The sequence below is a fragment of the Lissotriton helveticus genome, chromosome 6, assembly GCF_964261635.1.
Source record: "Lissotriton helveticus chromosome 6, aLisHel1.1, whole genome shotgun sequence".
Classification (NCBI taxonomy): Eukaryota; Metazoa; Chordata; class Amphibia; order Caudata; family Salamandridae; genus Lissotriton; species Lissotriton helveticus.
The window spans coordinates 1,663,395,969-1,663,422,383 of record NC_136067.1 but is presented as its reverse complement, the minus strand read 5'-3'; positions in this window follow the sequence as shown (position 1 = coordinate 1,663,422,383).

The window sequence follows — 26,415 nt, the reverse complement described above, 5'->3', positions numbered from 1 at the left end:
TTTTAATAGGGGTATGACCGTGGCTTCTTTAAAAGTGGACGGGACAATGCCCGACAAAAGGGAATCATTTAGAAGGGCAAGAGTAGGGGTTGGGTAAGTGGAGAAGCATTCTCTCAAGATGCGAGGGGGACAGATATCCAGTGGGGAGCCAGATTTGACTCTCATCATTAATTCCAGGATCTGGCCATGGGTTATAAGTTGAAAATTAGTAAGAGTGGCAGAGCCTGTCTTTATTGCCATACCGGTCATGATTGGGGTCTTCGGTTGGGGAATGCTAGTTTTTATGTCTGTGATTTTATCAATAAAGTAAGAATTGAGTGAATCACACAGACACTGAGTGGGGATTACTTTAGGACGGACATTCTCCAGATTGGTCAGTTCATTGAAGACAGAGAAAATATCCTTAGATCTGTTTGATGAGTCCAGAATACGAGAGGAGAAATACTCCACCTTTGCTGCAGAGATGGCATTCATGTATTCCTTCCTCGCCCTAGTATATTTAGTTTTTTCCTCAGTTTCGTAGTTACGGCACCACAGGCGCTCAAGCTGACGGAGAGCCAGTTTCTTGCTTTTTAAGTCGGCAGAAAACCATCTGTTAGCATCCGTACACCGAGCGAGTTTAATTTTTTTATACGGGGCATGAAGATTGCTAGCCGCTTGTAGCCAATCGGTTAGAGAAGAGACTGATAGATTTATGTCGTTATCCAAAGGAGGGACATCATTTGCCATTGACTGTAGAAAAGCAGTCTTATCCATAGCGTTCCAGTTCCTAGCCAATTTACCAGCAGTTGGCACAGTGGTTTTGTTGTGGGTAACATAAATCTCAAATTTAAGGATCAAATGGTCTGACCATAGGCAAGGCAGGGTAAGCGGGGGAGTCACGCAAGTGGTATTAGACCACACGTGATCCAATATATGTCCTTTGTCATGAGTGGGGGAGAGCACCAGTTGCTTGAAGTTGAGGTTGGACAGAAGGTCAGTCAGTTCCGCTGATTGAGAGCCCTCTAAATGGTGGCACGAAGGGCAGGGGAGAGAGACCCTCCCTAAACTCCAGAGATGCTGGATGCCCTGGTGGACGAGGACCTACCCCTGTATACCAAGGTCTATGGGTCACCAGAGGAACAGGTCAGTTCTCAAATACATATTGTACCCCATTTCACCACTTCTTTCTATTTCCATAGGCTACAATGTGCCTCTGAGTGTCAGAGTGTGATCATTATATTGATTGCAAACATTGTGTGGCTCCTACATAGGGCACACATGATGGATTATTGGGCCCTGGACTTTGTAGAGAGGAGGCCACCCTTAGTGTTACAGGCTGATCTACATGCAGAGTTCAAGTGACGCGCAGCGGTAGCGCCGTACACGCGCCGAAGAGGCGCCAAAGAGAAGCCAGTCTGCGCCAGTCCGCGTCCAGATGCTTCACGCTGGCCCTGGCCCGGGACCCGACTAGTACCATGGTAGGGAACCGTATATCCTACAATTCCTTGCGGTTACATGCCCTACGACCTTCCACCAGTCTGTCCTGCCGTCATTCTTTCTCCCCCACCAATCTTGACCATCACTGCAATTACTGTAAGTGGAGTACCTCCCGGCCATATAGCTGCCACTCTCCCCCTGGACAGAAATGGAGACTGTATCTCCTCAATTGTCGGTCATTACTGAAACATTTCACTGAGCTGCATCTGTTGATTGAAGAGCTCAATCCTGATGCTCTTTTCCTTACCGAAACCTGGCTCCAGATGGACAACGATCCGACCTCAGCGTGGGTTACACCTCAAGGCTACACCCTTAAACGCCTGGACCGTCAGTCTGGGAGAGGCGGGGGTTTGGCCAACATATATAGAGATAGTTTTAGGTGTCGTGTTATTCCAACCCCCTCGCCGACCTGTGAGAGTTTACACTTTGCGTTGGAGTTCTCCCCCACTATCACCCTCTCCGGTATTTTGCTTTACCGTCCACCTGGCACCCTTAATAACTGTATTACTCAGATTACTGACCTCACCGCAAATGCTGTGCTGACCTCGCCCAATTTTACTTTGCTTGGGGATTTCAACCTCCATCTTGATGATCCCCATGATACTGCAGCCAATAACCTGCGGGTCAACTTGCAAGCGATTGACCTCTGCCAAAGAGGCCATCAGGCGACCCATAATAAGGGACACCTTCTTGATCATATACATAGCAACATTGATCTTATTGTAGAGACCCCTGTTCCACTACCTTGGACGGACCATTTTTTAATACCTTTCACCTGGTTTTCCAACCCTCCCTCTTCTTCTCATGATCTTACCAAGCACCTGGGAAGGAAATGACCCTTACTCCCCCTCACTAACTGGACAGCTGCTCTTGTCCGAGATCCACTGAGGAATGCCACGAATCCCGCCTCTGCCACTAATAAATTTGATAATTGGATCTCTAGTACCCTTGACCAGGTTTTTCCTAAATGTCCTTGTAAATCTATAAGAAGACCCAAAGTTGCACCATGGTATAATCCTGCTCTCAGGTCTATAAAACTTGAGTGCCGCAAACTTGAGAGAGCTTGGAGGAAGGGCCACTCTCAGTCTAGGAAAGATGATTATAGGGCTGCAATAAAGCTTTATAAATCAGAGATCAAGAGGGCACAAGCTCTCTTCTACGAAGGGAAAATTAATGCAGCAGCCAACGCGCCCAGGGAAATTTTTAAGATAGCAAAGTCCCTCATCTCACCTCTTGCTGAGCGTCCCTCCGCTGAAGGCGCACAAGACCGTTGCAATGAGTTGGCCGTTTTCTTTTCGGAAAAAATTCAGACCATATACTCCTCTTTTAGTAATTCCAAGGACGATGCAGGCTCTGCTACACACAAAATATCTGACTCCCTGGCTCCCTGCAGGTTGGACATAATTCTGCTCCTCGATGCCTGTGGTCTAGATAGACTAATCTCTAAGGTCACCTCTGGGTCGCCCAACGACCCAGCACCCCCCCAGATCCTTGTTAAGGTCCTGGACGTTATCCGCCCGGTCATCTTAGAAACTCTAAACACTTCCATTGCTTCCAAATCTGTTCCACCTTCCTGGAAGTGTGCTATGGTGAGGGCATTGCTGAAAAAGCCCACCCTGGACCAGAGTAACTTGGCCAACTATCGCCCTATTTCGTTACTCCCGTGGCTGAGTAAACTGCTGGAGAGGCACGTTAATAACATCCTAACTGACTATTTGGAATCTAATGGTCTGCTGCGTGCCTCCCAGACAGGATTTCATCCGCAACACGGAACCGAAACCGCTCTTCTAGCGGTAACGGAAGAAGCAAGAGCCGTACTGGATCGAGGAGGAAAGGTGGCCATCATCTTATTGGACCTTAGTGCCGCGTTCGACACGGTAAACCATGCCATGCTATTACATCGACTGGCTGGCATGGGCGTGTAGGGCGCGGCCCTGGAATGGTTGGCATCCTTTCTGAGTGAGCGATTCTTTCAGGTCTTTGAGGGTGAGGTAGCCTCTCCCAAACATCCTCTCAGGTGCGGGGTCCCTCAGGGCTCCTCCCTGAGTCCGACCCTTTTTAATGCCTACATGGAACCTCTAGACAGGATAGTCCATCCCTTTGGTGTGAGTATTGTCACCTACGCGGATGATACACAGCTGGTGGTCTCTTTAGACAACTCAGAAGGATCATCCAACACCTTAGGCCCCTGTCTAGAGGCTGTTGCCAGGTGGATGCAAGCTTCCTGTCTGAAACTTAACGGGGAGAAGACAGACATTATTCTTCTTGGCAATCCTCCTCCGTCTGCTCTTGTATCCATCTGGCCACCATGTCTAGGCGTTCCTCCTGCCCCAAGGCCCCAGATAAAGAGCCTCGGGGACACTGCACTTGACTTCTCGGTCCAGGCCACCAAGACTGCTGCCACCTGCTTTGGATTAATGAGGATGCTCCGCAAGGTACTTCCCCTGCTCCCTTTCCAGGCGAGGAGGATCATGGTCCAGGCCCTGATACTCTCCCGCCTGGATTATGGGAAAGCTCTCTATTTGGGAGCCCCGGCCTCGGTGACACAGAGACTTCAGGTCACCCAAAATAGTGCGGCCCGCTTACTGTTCAACTTGCCTCGTCGGCAGTCAGCAAAGAATGCCTTGAAAGAGCTCCACTGGCTCCCAATTGCTGCCAGAGTGCAATTTAAGGCTATGTGTATTTTGCACAAATCCTTTCATCGAGTAGGCCCAGCGATTCTGCATTCCATGGTTACGCCTTATGTTCCATCTCGCCCCCTTCGCTCTGGCACCCTGCAGCTGGCTACCTCTCTTAAAATTAAGAGAGCCCGCTGGGGCGGCCGCTCCTTTTCCCATTCGGCGGCCAGACTCTGGAACGCCCTACCCCTCTCCATTCGTGGAAACAGTAATCTTTTGTCTTTCAGAAAAGCTCTGAAAACGCACTTGTTCGCCAAATCCTACTGATCTGCTTTGAGCCCGCGCTAAGCAATTTAGTCATCAAGCGCTGCGAGGCCTCAGGGCAGTTATGCGCTATACAAGTGTAATTTTTCATTTCATTTCATTTCATAGTAGCTATAATTAGTTCTCAAATCACATCATGGTATTTGTGGATTGTTATGTGTACTCTTTACACCATGAGCCATGTCTGTATGTTGTTGTTGGCATTTGAGGATACATTGTAACTTCCTACTGATCACCCAGCCCACATCAAATCTTGTAAAACAGTTGTCTGGGAGGTAGCTATACATCACAGACCACTTCAGAGTGCCACACAACTGTATGTTCACATATGAACTGGTAGAAGTTTAACTTTTCTATTTCGAATTCTTGGAAATGTGAGGTTCATGTGGGATAAGTAACCCCAGCCTGCAAAGAGCAAGGCCTGACTGTGGCAGGAGATAATGTCCCTGTAGACGTGTTGATCCATGAATGTTCCCTGTTAGAGTTACCTGTACTACTAGTAGCCCAGATAGATGTTACATTAGTAACATGAGGCACAGTGACTGAGGTGATCCCCTGGCCTGAAATGTCTTTCCATTGACCCACAGTGTCAATGTGTGTCTGTCACTAAAGATTGTGCCCTTACTCACACAGGTCTGTTGACACTTTTTAGGTCTCGTCTATGCAGTGCGCATGGGCTGCATAGGAGAGAGACCTTTAGCCATGGGCACAGCTTTGAGGGCAAAAACGTGCATGCGTTGCATTGCTTGCAATTGCAACACGATCACGTCTGGCAATTCCCTTGCGGGAGCGCGTGGTGCCATATGGTCGCAATCATCGTGCCTTGCTGCATGTTCCCGCAAGGGAATCGTACAGACTCCCTCCCCCTGCTGCCGTGCGAGGCGTGCACTTGTGCTGCTTTAATTTTGAAGACGGATGTATTTTTAGTATTCCTCTGTCCAAAAGTCGGTGCCAAATTACAGTTCTACATCTTTTGCATGTCCTGCCCACATAAGTGCTTATCTTTCTTTGTTCAATAAAACCCCGGTTAGAGTATGAGGGGCAGGGCTCGTGAACGCCTAGGCGTGTCGCGTGACTGTTAATGCCTCTTTTGCGTCATGTGAAAATAACTTATGTCTGGCTTCAATTTTGCAGTAGTGGGCTATTTTTAGTTCCCTTAGTTTTAGTTCCACGATATCGTCAAGTAAACGAGAGTCGTGACTTCGCTGGGGGGGGGGATCACGAGATGGAGCATGAAGACTGCCCGGTGGAAGACACTGAAGAGGAGGGAAAGAGCGAGGACAGTGGCAACGTCTCCCAGAACCTCAGCAATGCCTCTGGGGGAGGTGAGGCACTCGATGAGGCAGAGGGAGTGAGCTGAGGCACTGCCTGGGTTCCTGAGCCGCTGGTGGAAGCAGCCGCAGAAGAGCTGGCTTCATAACTGCTGCCGGGTTGCGGCACCCAGGAGGTGAGCTGTTCAGATCTATTTGATGTCACGTACAGTGCTCTAACTGACGTAACTGATCTCCTTGGATTTCTTAATAAAGCCTTATATGGGTTCGTCATGTTAAACAGCAGTGACATTCATGCGACAATTTTTACAGCAGTGAACAGTGCATCCTAGTTTACGCAGAGGCGTGGCTGAGTTACAATGTTGTCCACTTTTGGTTCCGGCAGCTGTATGGGTGGCAGCTGTAGTTGCCAGGTACCTTATTTTTTTTTTTTTTTTTTAAAACCTTTATTGGTACTTAAATTGGTTACAATCAAACCAGTACAGACCATCATGGTCAGCCATCGCTGCGGGAGCGGATAAAACAAGACAAATAGACCATGGCAGCACGAAGGCTCCGCTCCGCAAATACTTAGTTTTAACCCAGGAAAGCATGCTTACCAGAAGGTAACAGGATGAAAGAAGGTTTCATTTTAAGTTAAGTAGAAAGAGCAGGATCTGTGGCATAACACTTAAGACATAACAAACCAAGGGATATTCGGGAAGCAGGGTGTTCATAGTCCGGAATACTGTCGGTAAGGTATGGATGTTCCAACGCGGTATCAGGATAGTCAAAAAGCAAAGCAGTTCCCCCACCGAACAGTTCCAGGCCGCAGTGGCAAAGCATTTTAAAAGACACCCTCATCGTTCAAAATAAGAAAAGCATGCGGAGGATTCACACCACAGAAATCCAAAGAAGAGGAGAAAAGAAAAAGTAAGATCGAGCCAAGAGCAACAAAAAGTAAAGAAGGCCATAGAAACGAAAAAGAAAGGAAGAAAAAACAACAACACCCCTCCCCCAACCCCCCACCCTGCACCCCTGCATGTGGCTACGGCCTACCCCCCCAGCAGCGTGCCTGTCGCCCATTGTACGAACCCGAAATATAGACAAGAGAACCAGAGAAAAGGAGAGGCAATAACACACCAGAAGTTCAGAAAAAGAGAGAAAAAGAAAGGGTAACCAACAGTCCACGTTAGGAAAAGAAATATCTGGAAGATTCCCGGTACAGGAACCCCGACCCCCCCCCCACCGTCATGCAACGTTTCAATTGCTTAGGGAGTAAAGCCATAACATTGGGAGCACTCAGCGAAACAGGATAGTGGTACGCAACGTTTCAATCGCTTAGAGAGTAAAGTCATAACATTGGGAGCACCCAGTTAAACAGGATAGTGTTAATCGCTCAGCATTTCAAGTCCCACAGGAGAGTATAGATCTCCCCAAGTAGCAACAATGGCACCCCGAGCGCACTCGATTCCCACACGCAAGATCAATAGTACAGAATACACCAGTCACGTAGCGTCGGGCCGGGTTAGAAAGTACAAACAGGAGCACACAAGTCAGTAAGTCGCATCCACGTCCGGCCGCGGCCCCTCCGCGGGGAGCTGCAGCGTTTATCCCACAAGGAGTGACGGGCAAAGCTGGTGTTGGCTTACAGTTAATCATCGATCCAATGGTAATCAGAACATCCTCACGCCATTCCCAGAACGTATTCCTCAGGCCCCTTGGGGGTATTCATTCGCCATCTCCCAGTATCCAATACACTCGGCCGCCGCCATAACTAGGTCGAGTCGCCATTGTCTTAGGGAGCACCACCTCGGCGCAGTGCAGACAGGCTTCGGGGTCGCCGGCCCCCGCCAGATAGGGGGTCGAGGTGCGCCGGTGCCCCAACGATAAATCAGCACAGGAGGCCATCCTCCCCACCCACTGGCTTGTGCATACGGGCCCCCCCAGCCCAAGGAGCACTACTGCAGCATTATGCCCCCACCGGCAACAGTGAGCTGGAGCGTAAATCGCAATGTAATGTAGACAAGCAAACAGTGCACCTCCAGGGAAACAAAGGGCAGTACTCATTGTTCGGCTGCCGATGAAGTGTGCTGGGGGGGGGGGGAGAAGCAAACCGCACAGAGGGATAGCACAACACGCCGATTGCGGGCTCCAGCGGTGTCGAGGGGTATACTGGCCTCCATGACGGGAGACCGGCGTCCCACGGGTCTGTGTGGCCGCTGTTATTCAACTGGCGGCCGGATGCAGTACAGCGCGAGGTCCCGGCTGCCGGCGTCGGGCGGGCCGCACCCCGCGAAGGAGCACACCCCCGGCCATGGAGCGCGGATTTTCACCAAAGTCGGACGCCCCATCTCAGCGTCCCTTACGACGCGCAGAAGCTCCGTTTTCGCACAGGGCAGGCGAGCAAATCAGGCGGTGAGGGAAGAAGGTCGGCGGAGCCGGGACCCCATGCGGCCATCTTGGTCGCCGGTCTGGCTCCGCCCCCTGCCAGGTACCTTATTGATGAGGCGGGATGCTTTTGCCTGGTTTTAATATGGCCACCCATTGTGACTGTCTTTGATGTATCTTGAGCAGTAAATGCTAATTTCATATGTTCCATTCAGGTGGTCAACAGTGTATCCATGTCAACTTTTCAACACAAAGTGAGTGTGATATTGTACACAAAACTGAGCGTGATGTTTGGGCAGGGTTTGGCTGGGATTGTTCCCTGTGCTATAAATGGACATGCAGATCTTTAATTTGAAAAGGAGAGTGCAAGAATTTCTCAGGTGGTGTACAGTACTTCTAATGGCAGAACACCTACACTTCTAAGTAGTATATCGGTACATTGATAACTGGTGTATAGTCTTCTTTTATAACTCCCATGCCTTAAATATCACATTAAGGTGTTCTTTTGGATGTCCTCCCCCGCCAAATATGTTTTTGGCAATGTTATGGTAAATAAAGCATTTAGGATTACAGTGCAAAGTAAAATAAGTGATAAGTCAGCATAATGGGCAGACGAAGTGACCTAAAGTGCAGAGCCACAGACTCTGGAGCAAGGTAATAGGTTTAAGACCCAGGTTTAAGACCCAGTTTGGTCCTATTATTTAATCTCCATGTGCCTGAGGAAAGAAAATGTTATTGTATCCAATTGCATTAATAGTTATTGCAATTTCATACTGGTTTTAATTGCTTTTTATTTTGTGTCCTAGAGGAACGACAAATATTTGATGAGAACACTAAATAAAAAATGTAATAAATAATTGTACTGATTTCTACTTTGGACGTGTCATGGGTTTACTGTTTGGCCCGTTTATGGCTACATGTACAATTTTTAATGGTAGAACGACGTGCTGTGTGATTGAATACAGGTGTTGCTATTTTGAGACATTAGGAACCAAAGGAAAAATCTTTCTTAGACACAACTAGGCCTTGGAATGGAAAACAAAACATATTATGAAATCTGTATGTAGCATAGTTTTGGAGAAGTCATGTCCATCCCTAAAGCCAAAATTCCACACATCTGCACATCTATTGAGTTGATGAAATCTACTGAATCTATTGAATGTCTTCAAATGTGTAGTAACCAACTTCAACTCCAGGCACATAGATGACAGCACTAATCTTTATCTTTTTAGTTCAATTTTAGATCCCCAATTATCTTAACACAAACGACATGGATGTAGATACCTCACTTCCACCATTAACAATGTTCTCTAGCTCTCAACAGGTCGATCCACCACTGCACCTGCACAGAGTTTAGAAACCGTACAGAGTTCCTGTCCACCCAAGGATGAAGCCCTCAGTGATGACAATGCTCTTGAAGAGGTGGTCATGGATGATGTCCTGGCCCATCTGGTCAGCGTGGGTAGAGGCCAACAGTGGGGCTCACTGAGCCCACTACACCTCCTCCCACCGCTACAACATCACAGCCAACCTCAGCCCCCACCTTGTGTATAAAGCGAAGTCAGTCCCATCCTGTGACCCCAGTCCTGGATTCTGAGATGGCAGAAGAACCAGGACCCAGATGGAGGGGGCAAGCTGTGCAATGGGCACAGGGCTGTGGAGGTAGGGCACATGGGAGGGTAACTGTGAGCCCACAGAGTGAGCCCACTGAGGTCACAGACACCCAAGCAGCTATCATCCAAGTCCTGGGAGACTACCAGGACTCCCAAAGAGTGATGGGCCAGGTATTGACAGAAATCTGGGAAATGGAGGACCTGCAGAGGGACACATACTGGGAGGTTGCTGCCATCCACACTGAGGTGCCAGCGTCCACACCGAGGTAGTCAGCATCCGCAGTGAGGTAGCCGCCCTGGTTGGGGGTCTGTGGAACATAAACAACACTCTCGGCAGTGCTTATCCACCTGCATCTACCCCTTCCTGTGATCCAAGAAACATCCACACCATAAACCTCTGCAGCAGTCACAGGAAGAGAGGCCCTGCCAGAGGAGGCCACACATGAACATGCCCCTGTCTCAGCAGCTCCAGATCCCCCTTCTGGCGACCCAAGGGGACGTCCCCGCTGTTAGAAGGGGCGATCCCCGAGTGCCAGGATATGCTATCCCGACCACTCCGCGACCCCCTCTCCCAAGAAGACTGCTGAGTCCTCACGTGAGGTCCTCGCCGGGGAGGACTTCGGGTCTAGGATCGTACACACTGAGCTCACACCACACTTATGAACGGACACCACACCGTGGATTTCAATAAGCAAGTTCTTTATCACACAGTAGGTATTGAGGCCAAATGAACAAGTATTTACAAGCGGTCTAGGGATCGTAAAGTCTCAGTGGTAAGGAGTAGGGAAGCGGGACTGTCTCAGTATTAGGCCAGTATGAAGCCTACCCTGCGCACAGCTCTCAATCCTCGAGCCGGGGGATACGGAAGATGGTGGTCGTTCTGGCTGCTCCACTCACTTCTTCTCGAGCCAGGTCGTGTTGGTAGCGTCGATGGTCCAGCCGGACCAGAGTACTCCTCGAGCCGTGACGAGGTCAGCAGGGCTCGATCCGGAAAGAACAGAGTGTCTGTCAGTTCCTGAGGAGCCACGACTACGTCAGCAGGGCTCATGATGTTTCACGAATGTCCTTAGAGTTCAAGGAGGAGCCGCGACGAGGTCAGCAGGGCTCCGAGGTTCCAGTTCCTTCTTCACGAGGATGAGCCGCGACAACGTCAGCAGGGCTCGATGAGTTTCAAAGTTCAGTCTTCTCCCCAAGGGTTGAGCCGCGATCAGATCAGCAGGGCTCTCTTGTCCAGGATACAACTGCCTGCTAGTTCTTGGGCGGGCCTTGATATAGTGCAGAGGCTCTTTGATGTCCGGACCCTCGCAGGCAGAGATCTCATGCCTCGAGGCTGGTCATCGGAGTGTTCCGTCGGCTGGCCCTTTGATCCTTTGGACGAGGCATCCGGGAATTCCCAGACACCCAGCAGGGTCTGGAGCCAGCTCTCGGGGAGGCCAGAGGTGCAATCAAAACCAGCCCACAGGGGAAGGCCAGAGGTGTGAGAGAAACCAGTCTCCCAGGGGAGGCCGGGGGTGCGATAGAAACTGCTTGGTCTTATCTCACTCAGGAAGCCCTCTACCCCCAGCCGGGCATTGCTCGTCTGAAGCCTAATATTCGCTGGGGCCAGGGTCAGGCAAGGCCGAGGGAGTCAGGAACCTCGGGAAGGGTAATGGCGGCCGGTGGCCCTGTGGGGTGAGACAGGTTCTGGGCGCCCGGTACTGGGAAGGGGAATGGCGGAATGCGGGGATGGTCGTCCGTCGGTAGGGCCGTGTAGGGAGCGGGACAGACAGGGAACGGGACGACCAGGGGTTTCTGGGTGCAGGGCCAGGCTAACGGGGTGCTAAGGAATGGGGGGAACCACGCCACGAGGCCAGGTCCAACACCCGCAAAAACGAAAAAAACAGGAGCTCAGGACGGCAAGACAACCACCAGTAAGAGACCTCAACCATATGTCCTCCTGTGTGTGCTACACATTCACTTTGTTGGACTATTCCTGCCCACTTTTCCATATCAGATTATGTTGTACTTTGGACATACTGACCTTTCTGACTCTACTACAATGGTTTAATCCACCACAGAAGAAAACTTCACTTTTTTGTTTGCAATGTTGAATTTTAAATTAATTTCTTGATAATATGCATGTTCACTATATTAAAAACACAAAACAAAAAAGCATTGTCTTCTGTTGTGATTCTCAAATATAACAATGTGAATGTACTACCAAAGAACTTTGCAATGTCAACACTAGGGACATCTGGAAGCATGGATATGTTGTATGTAAAGAATGTTCAAATCAGGCTTACTACCATGTCACAACAACACATACATACAAGTGTCTGGGCTGAGAACATCTTTATTCCATTGTTCAAATAACAGGCTGACATGATGTCAGACACGTAGCAAATAAGACATGAATCAGTTATTATGAGTCAGTGATCACATAATCACTTGCAGACTGTAGTGTAGTTCCTATTATCCCAATAGGCTCTGCGCATTGGAATAATATCTTCAATAGTATAGACGTAGGACTGTGGTTAACTAGGTCTTCTACTGACGATATTAGACTTAAAGTTATGTGTGCCAGCAAGCTCAGAGTTCACTAGAAACTTTCTCGAGTAGGCAAGGAGGAGTTTAACCTCCCTGGATAGACAAGAAGGGATTTAGTTTCTGACAACCATAGAACATGACAACTTTGCTCTTCCCTAATCAAGAGTATATCTCTAGAGTTGTGTGAAAACAAAAGACAACTATTTTACTCAGTCAGTACGTGCATTCTTAGTTTCACCAGTTTGTAGAGAAATAAGAGATGGGCGTGCTTCAATAAAAAGATGTTGTTTATTGATCAATCTCTTTTCTCATACAAGAGAAATGAATCGCTATTATTGCAATACTTATAGTTAAGTAAAGTGCATACAGTAAAAACAGAATTATAAAATAATACTGTAAAAGCATTTATATGGTTTCTTAGCCATATGATACTTAAAATGGATAAATGATATACATACATATATATATTGACTAATCGTACTCAACTGGTGCTTCTAACTACGCCTACCCCGGTGTACCTGACCTAAGCCTAATACTTGGGAGGGAGTAAGTAAGTAGCAGTTTAAGTTAAGTTTGTTTTGCCAAGAATCTGACTCAAGAATTCTCTGTAAGGGGTTAGTCAGTTCAGTACCTGGGATTTAGAAGGCTGGAGGGTTGGTATCTCTGTCTCAGGACTCGATATCCCAGTTACCCGCGAGGGCGGCTGGAAACGCCGGAGGCTGGATTTCTCGGCAGGAGAAAAGGCAGCGTCTCTCTCAGCGCGTCAAAAAGGAGGGGCAGCGTCCGTGGGCTTTTCTGCATCAGCTGGGCTCTCCGGCAAGTAGCGCTGCTCCAAGCTCGTCACCACCGTGTCTTAGCTTAGGGCAGCGTCGGTATATTTATACCTGAAAGGTGCCGTGTTTGACGTAAGGATGGACATAAGACGTCAGCAAGAATGTCATAAGGACTGGTCGTTCTTACATTCTTTGCAGGAGTTCTCGAGCGAAATCAAAACAATAGCTGCGGGGGATTTCCCAGGTCTGTTGGAGGTTTGATTTGTTTTGAGAACTCGGTGTGCTTTCTAGGGGGCTGAAGGGATAGTGCTTGCTTAATGTGACAGCATGCGCTATGACCTAATCTGAAAACGGGTTTCTGTGCCGGTGTATGGACATTAGTGAATTAATAACCGGACAAGGGTCAGAAATAGGAGTTTCAATATAGGTACCTAGATAAACACACTACACCCACTCCACGATTTTATGTACATATTTACTAACCTAAGCAATAGTAAACATAACTAACAGTGCATGTGTATACCGAACCACCCCAAAAACATTTTTTTTTTTGTATTTGAAAAATGGTGTATGCGAAATGCACGAAATGAGTATAGGTACTGTATGCATTCAAGCAGTATAATCATTCAAAAAGGAGATGCACATTTTATATCGGCATGAATGATTTGCGAAATTACACATGAAATGGCTCTTGATACAGAAAAAAATTGCGAGACCATCTCATCACATATAAACACAATTAATTGCATATAAACTAGAGGTTGAGGTAATGTAATGTCTCTAGTATTCCTAAGAATAGAAGTTCTGTTCTCTAAGAATAGTTTTACTTTAAGCAGAAGATAAGTGCCAAAAAGGTAAATATTTTGGAATTGGAAAAAAGTCTTCGCTATTCAGGGGAGAAGAGAAAAAATTGTTCACAGTCCCTTTGTTTTCAAAAGACTGAAGGCCAAATTCAGAGTTCAGGGAACGCCGTGTGCAAGTTTGTTTAAAATCATTCTCTCTGTTCCGGTGAAAACATCATTTCAGACAGACTCTCGAAAAAACAGTCTACAGCTTCTGGTGAAAGTTCGACTAGGTTCGAAAATGTCGCTACCGTGCAGTCATGCGCATGATTGCTTTCAATGATGGTTTGATCAGAACTGCTTACAGAAGGTCGTACCTGGTCGATGCTGCCTTCATCTTGTACTTCACTACCCTTCAATCGTAGTGGTGAAGTTTCCACGAATGCCGTCAGCACAATGCATGAGCCTTTACTGGACCTAACAAAGTATCTGCATCCAATGGTACTTCTGATTGTAGTGTAAGACAGGTGTCCAACACGCATTCTTCGCCGCATAGCATGCATCTTAATACAGGCATAACACAATTCTGCCAGATGGGTCTGAATGAAAGAAACCAGGTCATATTCAGATCTCGTAGCCGGGCTAAGCCAAGGACTTTAGTTATGCGGTCCCGGTAGCGGATAGCTAGGATCGTTTCTTCCATTGTTGCTGGAGTCTTGTCTGTGACATGGCTTGCCATAACGAAGCAATAGTAGCAAGAATAAAATGCCTGCTACGAGTCCCAACAGGAGTGGAAGTCCGCCAAAGATGGAATGGACGAAATTTGGAAAAATACCCAGGATCGCTTTGAATGGGGTTAAAGCGCCTGAAAAAACTGTCTTAAATACACTCGCGATACCACTTGAATCAGAAATATTTAAGATTTCGTTCAGCATTTCTGCGAAGTGTAGGGGGCAATTTGTTGATAGCATTGAATGAATCTCTGCCGTTGTCCTTGCAACTTGGAGATCATACGTTTCTTTTGATGACGTCAACTGGGTTGGCATCTGTAGGAGCACAGTCTTCATTCTGCTTAAAGTATCAATTCGAATAGAAGAGATTTTTAAACTGGGCCATAACCTTCCCTCCCTGTCTGGAGCATCATTCGGGAACAATACTCTTTCACAGCACATGACCCTGGAAGTCACGCTTACAAGATAAGGTTTTCCTGGCAGCAAGCCACAACATCTGTGATCTACAATTAGAATGTAACTCCCGTTCGAAAGTCTTCTAAAGAATGGTTCTATTTGTGTTGTAGGTGTGCCTAACTGGTGACATGAAAGGTTATTTGAAGTCCCTTCACAGGCCCCATGCAAACTAATACCCTTACACGGAAGTATGCCACTTAGTGATTTTTCACAATTATTACCACTAAGAAATACACTCTGTCCGTTATTACTGACACATGTGTGTGTATATGGCAAGTTCCATGTGGACTTAATGTATCCTTTACCCAACCTTTCATACTGGCCTGCCTGTATATATTTTCGGCAGTATTGAAACTGGAAAGTTGTTATCGGAATATTTATTATCCCATGTATTATCCATTCAATGACAGGTCGTTCTGACATTGTCAATGGTAATCACTCAAGTTTTTCAATGCTCAGAATTGTATAGTCAGCACCCTTTTGTGCCAAACTGATTTGTTTATCAGTAAGGTTAAAGATATTAAATAGTGACGTTGTGTTGATTAAACGCCAAGGCACATAGCCTGAATGCAGATTTTGTAACGTCCAGCCAAACTGTACAATAGAACGTAATTGAGACTGACCGTGTTGCAACATCAGTAAGTCTTGTTCTATTATATCGATTGCAGAAGATACAATACTGTCCAGTGAATATATTCTGGAAGACAGAGTCATTAACCCATTGTCCACAACAGAAAGTGATTTTTCCAAATTAACACGGTCAATTTCCCGTATTTTTTCTGCTGTCTCAATTTGAGTTACTTTCCAAGCTTCGTTGTAAGCTGCATATATAGAGGCCGCTATGAAACGTTTTAGACGCTGTTTGCGTGGTCCCATGATGAAATCACGCAAGTCAGCACCTTCTTTAAGTAAAGTTAAGTGTTGCTTAATTTCTGACAGTGTGGATGTATGTAGCCATTGAAGGCAGAGTTTCCCCACACTATAAGTAGTTACAATCCCTGGATGTTGTCTCTGGGAGTATCTTGGGTCTGGCCTGGTCAATGTGAACCCCTGTATTTTGTTCAGGAATCTGTCTTGACAGTTTTTTGTGTCTGTGGGCCAGATCAACCATTGTTTCCAATCAGCATGTGTTCTGTTTTGGTTTAAAATATGAGATACGTCTATCTCAACATCCGTTGTGCTATTACTATTAGGTGTTGGTTTTGGAATAGACGGTTTATTCAAGTCTTTAATCTTGGCTAGGCCAAGACAGGATGTCTGTTGAATTGTATTATTCAAAAATATAATTTGTTCTGGGATCATGCAGGCTCTAAATAATGATTCTATACCTTGCACTTGCCAATCTTTTGTGCCCCAGATCGTTTTCGTTTCAATGTTATTGTTCCAGAAATCAAAAACGAATATATTCATTTTTTCAAAAAATGAGTCTGAATATATAAATTTTGTGTTTGTAAGCATGGTTTTCACTCCTGTCTTAATTAACAATTTGAAATAAAATGATTCTGCATTACTTGTGTTGAACCCTGAAAAGTATGAATATTTATCAAAATATGTCTTTGAACTGCCCTTTGGTGGAGTTGCACAATGTTCCCATTGGTTAAAATTTAAAACATTTCTAGGTTGAGTAGATTTATGCAGATAATGGTTACCATAATGGTTGTAACAAAACATTTGATCGTAATTAGATGAACCTTGCAAATAATCATGTTCTGTAAATTTAGCTGACATTACTAGATCAGACATCATATCATTAATACTTTCAAAGTCCCAATCATCAGCAAATGTGCTTGGTTTTACAAAGTCACTTAATGAAATCTTGAATTGATGAGGATACTTCAGCAGCTCAATCGGACCATATATTTCGTAATCAGTTTTGTCCCATGCTACCCCACCGGGTATAGGATTGGCTGTGAAGTTTACTGAAGAAAGATCTCTTTTCTCGATGTGTGAAGACTTGTGTGGTTTCAGGACCAAGTTGATGTTCTGACGTGCTGTGTCCATTGTAACATATTTTCCCTCAATGAAATGTCCCAAGCATAGTACCATGATGAGCCAAAGTATGAGGATGAATACTCCTAGTGCCACCCAAAGTTCAATCCATGGAGAAATCAGATAGGTTTCTTTTAGTTGATGAAAGAGTTCCTTTGCTTTATCTTTAAAAGTTTTTGTTGTCCGCTGTTCCTCTGGTTCACTCAGATCTTCAGAAAAATCATCGAAGTTGATGAAGTAGCCTGATGCTGTTCTGTCAATTGTTTCAATTGCTTCTGGATTCCTTTTCGTTTTTGGAATTTTCTTTGTTTCATTAGCATAGTCTTTGGTTACATCATTATAGACTGGTGTTTCTTGATTTAAGATTTTAATTTGGGTTTCAAGAGGTTTAAGTTCCATGGCTTTGTTGCATAGTCCTTGTTGATTCACTGTAGGTTTATCAATTGTGATTAGTCTTTCAGTTTGAACCTCTGTGTTTGTAGCAAACTTTGGTGTTCTGCTACTTCTTGGGAGTCCACTTGGCCTACTACTTGTTATCGGCCACATGATTGTGGTTTAACCAGGTCGATGGATACAACTCGGTTCTCCTTTTTACCAGCAAGGGGCGGTAGTACTACTGATCTTGTCCCGTTGACAGACAAGACAGGAACTGCTTTTCTGTAAGAAGGCCCAAATTTCTTCTTCACCGCGATCTTTTCTCTGACCAGATCCCCGATTTTTGGAATCCAGACAGGCCTTGCTGGGACAGGTGGTTTCTCTTCAGTGGTTATTGGCTGCTGTTTCAACTTTATGTTGCTCAGGTCTTTTCTTGTTTCATTTAAGTCCTGTAAAATAGCCAAACGATCTTTGATATCAAAGCATTTTTCTTTAACCACTGAAGTTTGACTATCAAGGTCCTGGATTAACATTCTAGTCCCAAACAATAGTTCGTACGGACTGAGACCTCTCAGAGAATTTCTTGGCAGATTATTAAGACTACGTTGGACACTTATTAAATGTTTGACCCACCCAGCTCCCGAACCTAATACCTTTGCTGTTATAGATTGCTTTATGTCACGTTTTTTTCTTTCCACAATTCCGTTTCCCTCAGGATGAAAGGGACAAGAGTACCGCAATGCAATGCCGATGCTGGTCATGGCCTCCTTGTAAGCCCGAGAGCTAAACGCAGGACCCTGGTCAGAATGTAGCATGCCAATTGCGTATGTGCCGATAAAGACTCGCAAATCTTTTATAACAGTTCTGGCGTCAGCCGATCGCTGGGGCCACATCCATATGAATCTCGTGCATGAATCCACTGCGACCATGATATATTTATAGTTACCATCCCTTTGTAAGGGACCGCAGTGGTCCAGGTAAACACAAGCTAATGGTTTATCTGAGATTAGAAGGGTCGTCTGGGCTGGTCGTTTCACTGTTGATACCTTCATTCTTTGACATATTTCACATTCTAGAACATAGTTACTAGTTTGTCTTCTCATTCGTGGCCACCAGTATCTTTGTTTTAATAATGATACCGTGGCTGAAACGCCAGCATGTACAGAAGCCATCCCTTCGTGTGCCATTATAATGAGTCCTAACCTATGTTCCATGTTCGGAATTGCCCTATCCCCCCACTCCAGGGATTCAAGCAAATGGAACGTTATTAGCATCAGTTATGTATGAGTACTTTACTGGAAAGCCTTTCGGGAGTGTTTCTATCGCATTTTTACCGTAGCGCAGACAGCCTGTAATATTTCGCTGTCTATTTTTGTTTTTGACCGGGTGATGGCAGCTACGGAAGCCGTTTGCACAGCTGCCTTCGCGGCCTCGTCAGCCAATGAATTCCCTGCAACGTGAACGCCATCACGTTGATGACTCAGTGTATGTATCACGTGAGTCTTTTGTAGTTCTTTTTGTAAAAGAACTATTTGTTCCCAAAGCATTTTATGCTTGATTGTGCCCCCTTTTCCATCTTTAAAACCGTTCTGAACCCATATCTGCAAGTATTCATTGTAAGACTGAACGCAATAATATGAATCGCACACTATGAGTGTGGGGAATTCGCGATTGGTATTTTCAAGCGCCATCTTAAATGCCAGTAGTTCAGCTCGCTGAGCTGTACAATCTCCTAGAGATTGCGTTTTTGTGACCAGTGGTCTAAATTTTCCTTCGTGCCAGCGACCTTTAACAATAGCGCATGCAGCACTGTAAGCATGTTTACCCCCAACTGCGGGTTGTGCTGATCCGTCCGTATATATTATACAGCCGTAATGTTCTAGAGGCAGAATTTCAGCAGGCAGAGGACATTCAAATTCATATTGGAGAAATTCTTGTGTTTTTAAATTAGGATCAAATTCGTATACCACGTCTGTTGCAGCAAGGGAATTGGCCCACTGTATCCATCTTGGATGTAGGGCTTTAGCATTCCGAATGCTTGCCTTTGTTACCGCCTCCAGGGCTGGTATTGGTGTCACGATGATTATTCGTTTACCTTGTGCTAGGGCTCTTTCTTTCGCTACAGCAGTTTGTACCGCGGTCAGAATTTTTTCCGTTGGGCTAAATTTCATTTCAGCTTTTGTGTACAAGTGTGATTTGTATGCTATTGGTACCGTTTCTCCCTCATTTGAGGTTAGGTATGTGAATCCGCATCTTCCTGGGATGACTAGAATCACAAGGTTGCGTGTGTTATCGCGTGTTTGCAGTTTTGTTTTAACTAACATGTCTGTTTGTAAAGATCTCAAAATTTCTGTGTGTTTTTGAGTCCAGTTGATTCTTTTAAAATCTGGTTTTATTAGATCATAGAGAGGTTTAACCCTCTCTGCATAATTTATAATGTAAGTTCTTCCGAAATTTAGGAAACCTAGAATTGATTGTAAGTTTTTTAGCATTCTAGGTGCTTCGATTACAGCACATTTCTCTAGGAAATCTTTAGCCAGGCTTTTGCCTTCACTTGATAATTCATATCCTAAAAATAGGACAGTCAGATGGGCAATTCTTGACTTCTTGAAGTTGAATTTGTAACCCTCTGCTGCGAACCCAAGTATTATGGTGTTCACTCTTTTCAAGTGAGTATCCAAGTCATCGTCTGTTAGATAGATGTCGTCGACATAAGATAATGCCTCATCATCATATATATATTTATGTAGTGTAGTAACTCTGTTACTCTTGCTGAGAATAATCCTGGGCTGTTCTTGAACCCTTGGGGCAAACGACAGAAATTTTTCTGCGAGCCATTTATTGAGAAAGCGGTCAAATATCTGCTTTCAGGTGCTATATTTTGACAAAAGAATCTATTAGAGATGTCTAATGTTGTTTTGTATTTTTTGCGCACTATGCTATTCATTGGTGCTGCACTGTGTGAGTTTTGTACTGCAAATGTTTTGCAGCATGAGTTAAGGTGTCTGTAGTCAAAAACTAGACGATATGAATCATCTGGTTTAGAGACAGGAAACAAAGGATTGTTCATTTGTGAGGTGCATGTTTCAATCACCCCCTGGTATTCAAGTTGATCTAAGATCTCCCTGACCTGTTTTTTAGCTTCTTGCTTAATTGGGTACTGCCTTTGTGCAGTCGGTTGAGATTTTAACTGGATTTTGTGAGGAGGAGAGTCCTCATCCCATCCCACATGATTTTTATATAGTGCAGGAGCCTGGGCTACTGCCCACTTTCTTGCAAGTGTATATTTTTTATGAATTGGAATATGATTTGAGAAGGCAGGCATAATCATTTCTTCGCCATGAGGGCACTCCCTGACAAACTCTGGTGGCCAGTCTTTTTCAGCTAGAAGGATGTCATAGCCCTTGGAGAGATTATCCCAAAATAGACCCCTTATTTTCCTAGTCTTATCTCCCTCTATACGTAAGGTTATTTCATATATTTTATGAGGTTTGCTAACTCTGGTATCTGCAGTTTCCACCTGAATGTACTCATTCGTGTCCACTGTCTCCAGATGATTCATCAGGATCTTGCGAGCTATGCTCACTTCTGCTGCGCTGTCTAACATTGTCTGAGCCCACTCTCCGTTTTTCAGCTGAGTCCTCAGGATCCTCGGCATGTTTGATTATTTTAATGCTGGCTACCTTCTTCTTTGGAAATTGTAACTTTTTACTTTGATGAGCAGGTTCTTTGTCTTTGGACTTGACGTGCTCTTCCCTGTGTTCTGACCGTCCTCTTCTTTCCGATTTCAGCGAGGAAGTCTGAAAAGATCGAGAGGGACGTGTATCAATATCTTGATATCTATCAGGTTTCTTCAAATTATCCCTATTTCTAAGGTTGTATTTTTTCTCAGAGGGCTCCCTCTGGGGAGACTTGTGTCCTTGGTCCGGAGATCTTTCTCTCCGCCGAGGAGACCTTCCTCTGGACTGGAATCTTTTTTCTTTGGGAGTGGATTGTTTATTTCCATCCCAGTTCTTTTTTGAAGTGTTTAGATTATTTTTAATAAATACTTTTTCAGGATTTTCAATTAGTTGGGGTTTCACTGGTTTCCCACCCAAACTATCTCTTCCTAGTTCTTCATAGGATTTTTCTATGATTCTGGCAAGTTCAAATGGTTGGTCTGCTATATCTGTTTCCTTCAATCTTTGGCGGATCGCCACATTTGCTGCTTCCCCTTTTATGTTTGCTAGTAATATCGCCGAGACCTGCTTGAAGTCTTTCAGTAATTTCATACCCAGAGTTAAAGCAGGTTCTGGACCGTATTCATTTTGAATCTGTTTTAGCACCTCTGGTATTACCATGTGTTTTTGTGTAAATGGAAGCAAAGACTGTACCCCAAGTGTCACAGTCCTCCACATGTGGTGCGATCCCCATTGGGAGACAGATAGTCAGAATTCTGTGTTTCTCCACAGGGGTGGTATCTGGAAATACCGCCTCTATTTGAGTGATTTTCTGTGCTAACCAGAATGGAATTTGTTCCCGTTTAATGGGTACTTTACCTAGACAGGACTGTATGTTCTGTGGTGTGATTGTATTTGTGTTCCCCTGATGAGGGGTCAGCTGTGGAATTTTAATATCTGGTTGGACTGTTGAAGTCCGCATTACATATTGGACTAGTTGTCTGTGTATTTTAATCAGTTGTTTTAACTGTGTTAAAAGTTCTGATATTGACATTTTTTCAATGTCTGGATGGGGTGTGTATCTGGCTAGAACCGGCCACGTCGCTCCTGGTCTACCTAGTGGACCGAGCCTGGTGATGTGATCATTATGTTTTAGGGCGCCTTTAAACCAGAGCAGGTGCTCTTGGTATTTGAGTGGTATTTCCACCTCCTCGAAAGGGGTGTACTCATCCGGAGGTTCCTCTATCTTGTAATAATGGAACTCCTTTGTTACAGCGTTTGCTGCTGGAAAATGTATCCATGAATAGAATACCTCTGTCTGCCGATATTCGTGTGCCTCAATTACGAATATGACTGTACCACCTCTCGGTGTTAGTCCATTTTCTATAAGTTTTAAGGTTATAGTTTTTCTTATGCTGACCGGGATGAGTATTGCATCCGGGTCTTGCTGTACGAGACTTGTGTCTTCAGCTAGGAGTTGAGCTGCTATTCTAGCTGCCTCCCTTTCTTCTTCAGTGTCTGACATTTTACTGACAAGAAGGTTTTTTTTGCAGATCAGGTTTTCACGGAAACAAAGATTAGATGCACAATATTTTGGAACACTGTATCCTTCAACGTTGAATAAACCAAAAACCATACATAGGAGTCTCCTCCTACTAAGTTTGGCGGATTTAACCTTTCACCCACTCCAGACGTCTTTGGAGTTTTATGGAAAAAAGGGTCTTTGTGAAAAAGCACGACTGAGTTACTCTAATGTCTTGCGTTAGATTTATCGCCTATCCAAACCGTTGGGCGCCATGTAGTGTAGTTCCTATTATCCCAATAGGCTCTGCGCATTGGAATAATATCTTCAATAGTATAGACGTAGGACTGTGGTTAAATAGATCTTCTACTGACGATATTAGACTTAAAGTTATGTGTGCCAGCTAGCTCAGAGTTCACTAGAAACTTTCTCGAGTAGGCAAGGAGGAGTTTAACCTCCCTGGATAGACAAGAAGGGATTTAGTTTCTGACAACCATAGAACATGACAACTTTGCTCTCCCCTAATCAAGAGTATATCTCTAGAGTTGTGTGAAAACAAAAGACAACTATTTTACTCAGTCAGTACGTGCATTCTTAGTTTCACCAGTTTGTAGAGAAATAAGAGATGGGCGTGCTTCAATAAAAAGATGTTATTTATTGATCAGTCTCTTTTCTCATACAAGAGAAATGAATCGCTATTATTGCAATACTTATAGTTAAGTAAAGTGCATACAGTAAAAACAGAATTATAAAATAATACTGTAAAAGCATTTATATGGTTTCTTAGCCATATGATACTTAAAATGGATAAATGATATACATACATATATACATTGACTAATCGTACTCAACTGGTGCTTCTAACTACGCCTACCCTGGTGTACCTGACCTAAGCCTAATACTTGGGAGGGAGTAAGTAAGTAGCAGTTTAAGTTAAGTTTGTTTTGCCAAGAATCTGACTCAAGAGTTCTCTGTAAGGGGTTAGTCAGTTCAGTACCTGGGATTTAGAAGGCTGGAGGGTTGGTATCTCTGTCTCAGGACTCGATATCCCAGTTACCCGCGAGGGCGGCTGGAAACGCCGGAGGCTGGATTTCTCGGCAGGAGAAAAGGCAGCGTCTCTCTCAGCGCGTCAAAAAGGAGGGGCAGCGTCCGTGGGCTTTTCTGCATCAGCTGGGCTCTCCGGCAAGTAGCGCTGCTCCAAGCTCGTCACCACCGTGTCTTAGCTTAGGGCAGCGTCGGTATATTTATACCTGAAAGGTGCCGTGTTTGACGTAAGGATGGACATAAGACGTCAGCAAGAATGTCATAAGGACTGGTCGTTCTTACATTCTTTGCAGGAGTTCTCGAGCGAAATCAAAACAATAGCTGCGGGGGATTTCCCAGGTCTGTTGGAGGTTTGATTTGTTTTGAGAACTCGGTGTGCTTTCTAGGGGGCTGAAGGGATAGTGCTTGCTTAATGTGACAGCATGCGCTATGACCTAATCTGAAAACGGGTTTCTGTGCCGGTGTATGGACATTAGTGAATTAATAACCGGACAAGGGTCAGAAATAGGAGTATCAACTATAGGTACCTAGATAAACACACTACAAGACTTACACAACATGGAAGGAGGGGATACATCTGACAATGTCTTACACAATAAGCAACAATAAATGAGGTCTACATCATCAGTTGGAACCATATTGCCTACCTCACAAGAGGAATCCTAGATCAAATAAACAAATAAACAGACACTCGTCTGTTCAACAGTTTCCGACCACAAGGTGATTTTAATCTAGTGTTGTTTATATCTGGTGGAATGTCACACACAGATGTCAGTGATGTGCTACAAGCACTTTGGACTACAATAAGGTGACACATCAACAGCTACATCCAGTTCATAGACAATGAGGACTTAGCCAATGTGAAGGCAGTATAATATGAACTGGGCACAACACAACATGTATTGGATCACATGATGGCACACATATTGCATTAGAACTGACTCACCACAAGGAGCTAATCCATTGGAAGCCAGGTAACTGCCATTCTATCGCTGTGAAAGCTGTCTTGGTACCAGATTTTCAGACCCAAACCCTGTGACAGACATTCCTAGGGGACCAATCATGTCCACTTCCAACATCTCAGCAGCATCATATACCTGCTAATGTCACAACTCTGAAATATACAAATGGAGATGACATGGTGAATGTACCTAAAACAGACCAGCACAGAGAGATTAACTAAGAAAACATATATATGATACACATCACATTGTCAACTTCCCAAGAACACAATCCAAAACAAAATGTACAGCTGAACAAAGCTACACTTACAATACAACACCTTCCCCCAAATATTTCCAGACCCATATATTTCTAGTATCTACAGGAGTTGCAATAATATTCAAAGTCATCAAATCTCACACAGAAATAGTTCTGGATGAGATCCTGATGCAGGTATACCCTTCCTCTTCACCACTATCATCATCTTCAATTGCCATTTCAGGGTCCCCAACTGGTGGGTTTTCATGGCCTGCAACCTATGAGATGTAAGGTATTTTCCGCAGCAGGGCAATGTTGCAGAGCATAGAGAAGGCCACGGTGATCTTACACACCTTCACGGGTGAGTAAAGGAGGGCTCCCCACTCTTGTCCAGACATATAAATCTCACTTTGAGGAGCCCATAAGCCCACTCAACTAGCCGCCGTGTTCTTTCATGGACCTTATTGAAGCGGACTTGCCCTGGGGTCGTAGGATCCCTCAGCGGTTTCAACAGCCATGGCTAGTTGGGATACGCTGAGTCTCCTAATTGAAAGATAGACAGAAGGGCAACATTTAGTTACACACTTTCACATCATATTACCTGATATTTCCCACATAAAGACAGGATAGATCATGCTTGCTTAAAAGCCAGGCCCTCTCCAGTAGTAGTTTTGACATCAGCTGTGGTGTTGTGCAGTATGAAAGCATCATGTGCAGATCCTGGAAACAGGACACAGATGTTTGAGATGTATAAATCCGCCAAGCCTACAACTTGCACGATGATAGAATGGAAGTGCTTCCTGTTCCGGTAGACTTGCTCCCTGTCATGTGGTGGTACTAAGGCAATATGGGTGCCATCAATAGATCCAATTACATGTGGGATGTGCCCAAATCCGTAGAACTTCACATTCACAGTGGCAAAATGCTCACATCTTGGGAACTGGAGGTAGCTGGTCATGTGTCTCAAATGTGCTGCTAGCACCTCTGTGAGTATTAGACTGAAAATAGGTTGTGGCAGTCCACCTAAAATAGCCACGGTGATTGAAAAAATGAATGGCTGGCATGAGTTTTACAAATGGTGCGCTTGATGTAGATGTAGAATAAGTGATGTGAGGCAGAAGGTCAGGCTCCAGCTGATGATATAAATCCAGAATAGTTTGTTGAATCAAACAGAACTTCTGGATTACATGTTGCTCTTCCATTGTGTGTAGGTCTAGAAATGGGTTGTACACTGGAGCCTGATGTCTCTTCCCTCTCCTACGGTAACTATGTGAGGAGTAACACAAATTGTATATTGGTCACAGTGTGCAGGGACAGATGTGAAGAGTAAGGCAAAAGTCATGTGTCTGAAAATGAATGCTTCCTGGAGCACTACACATTTTACATCATCAATGTCAAATCTCAAAATCCACCAGTTATCCCCAAAGTGACCTGGACAGGTCTGTTACAGAACTGCGCACATCATCAGTTCAGAAAAGGTAAATTGCCACTATAGTGAAGGTAGCAATTAACTGTCACCAATACAGTGTTCCAACCTCTAATATGCCGAATGCCTGACCTCACTAATAGAACATGTTGAAAGTATACCCCTAACGTTTGGGATCGTGGTGGTCAGTGCTCAATGGCTGTGTGCGCAGACTGTGGTTAAACGAGTACATATCTGCGGCGGTTGTAAAGAAATCT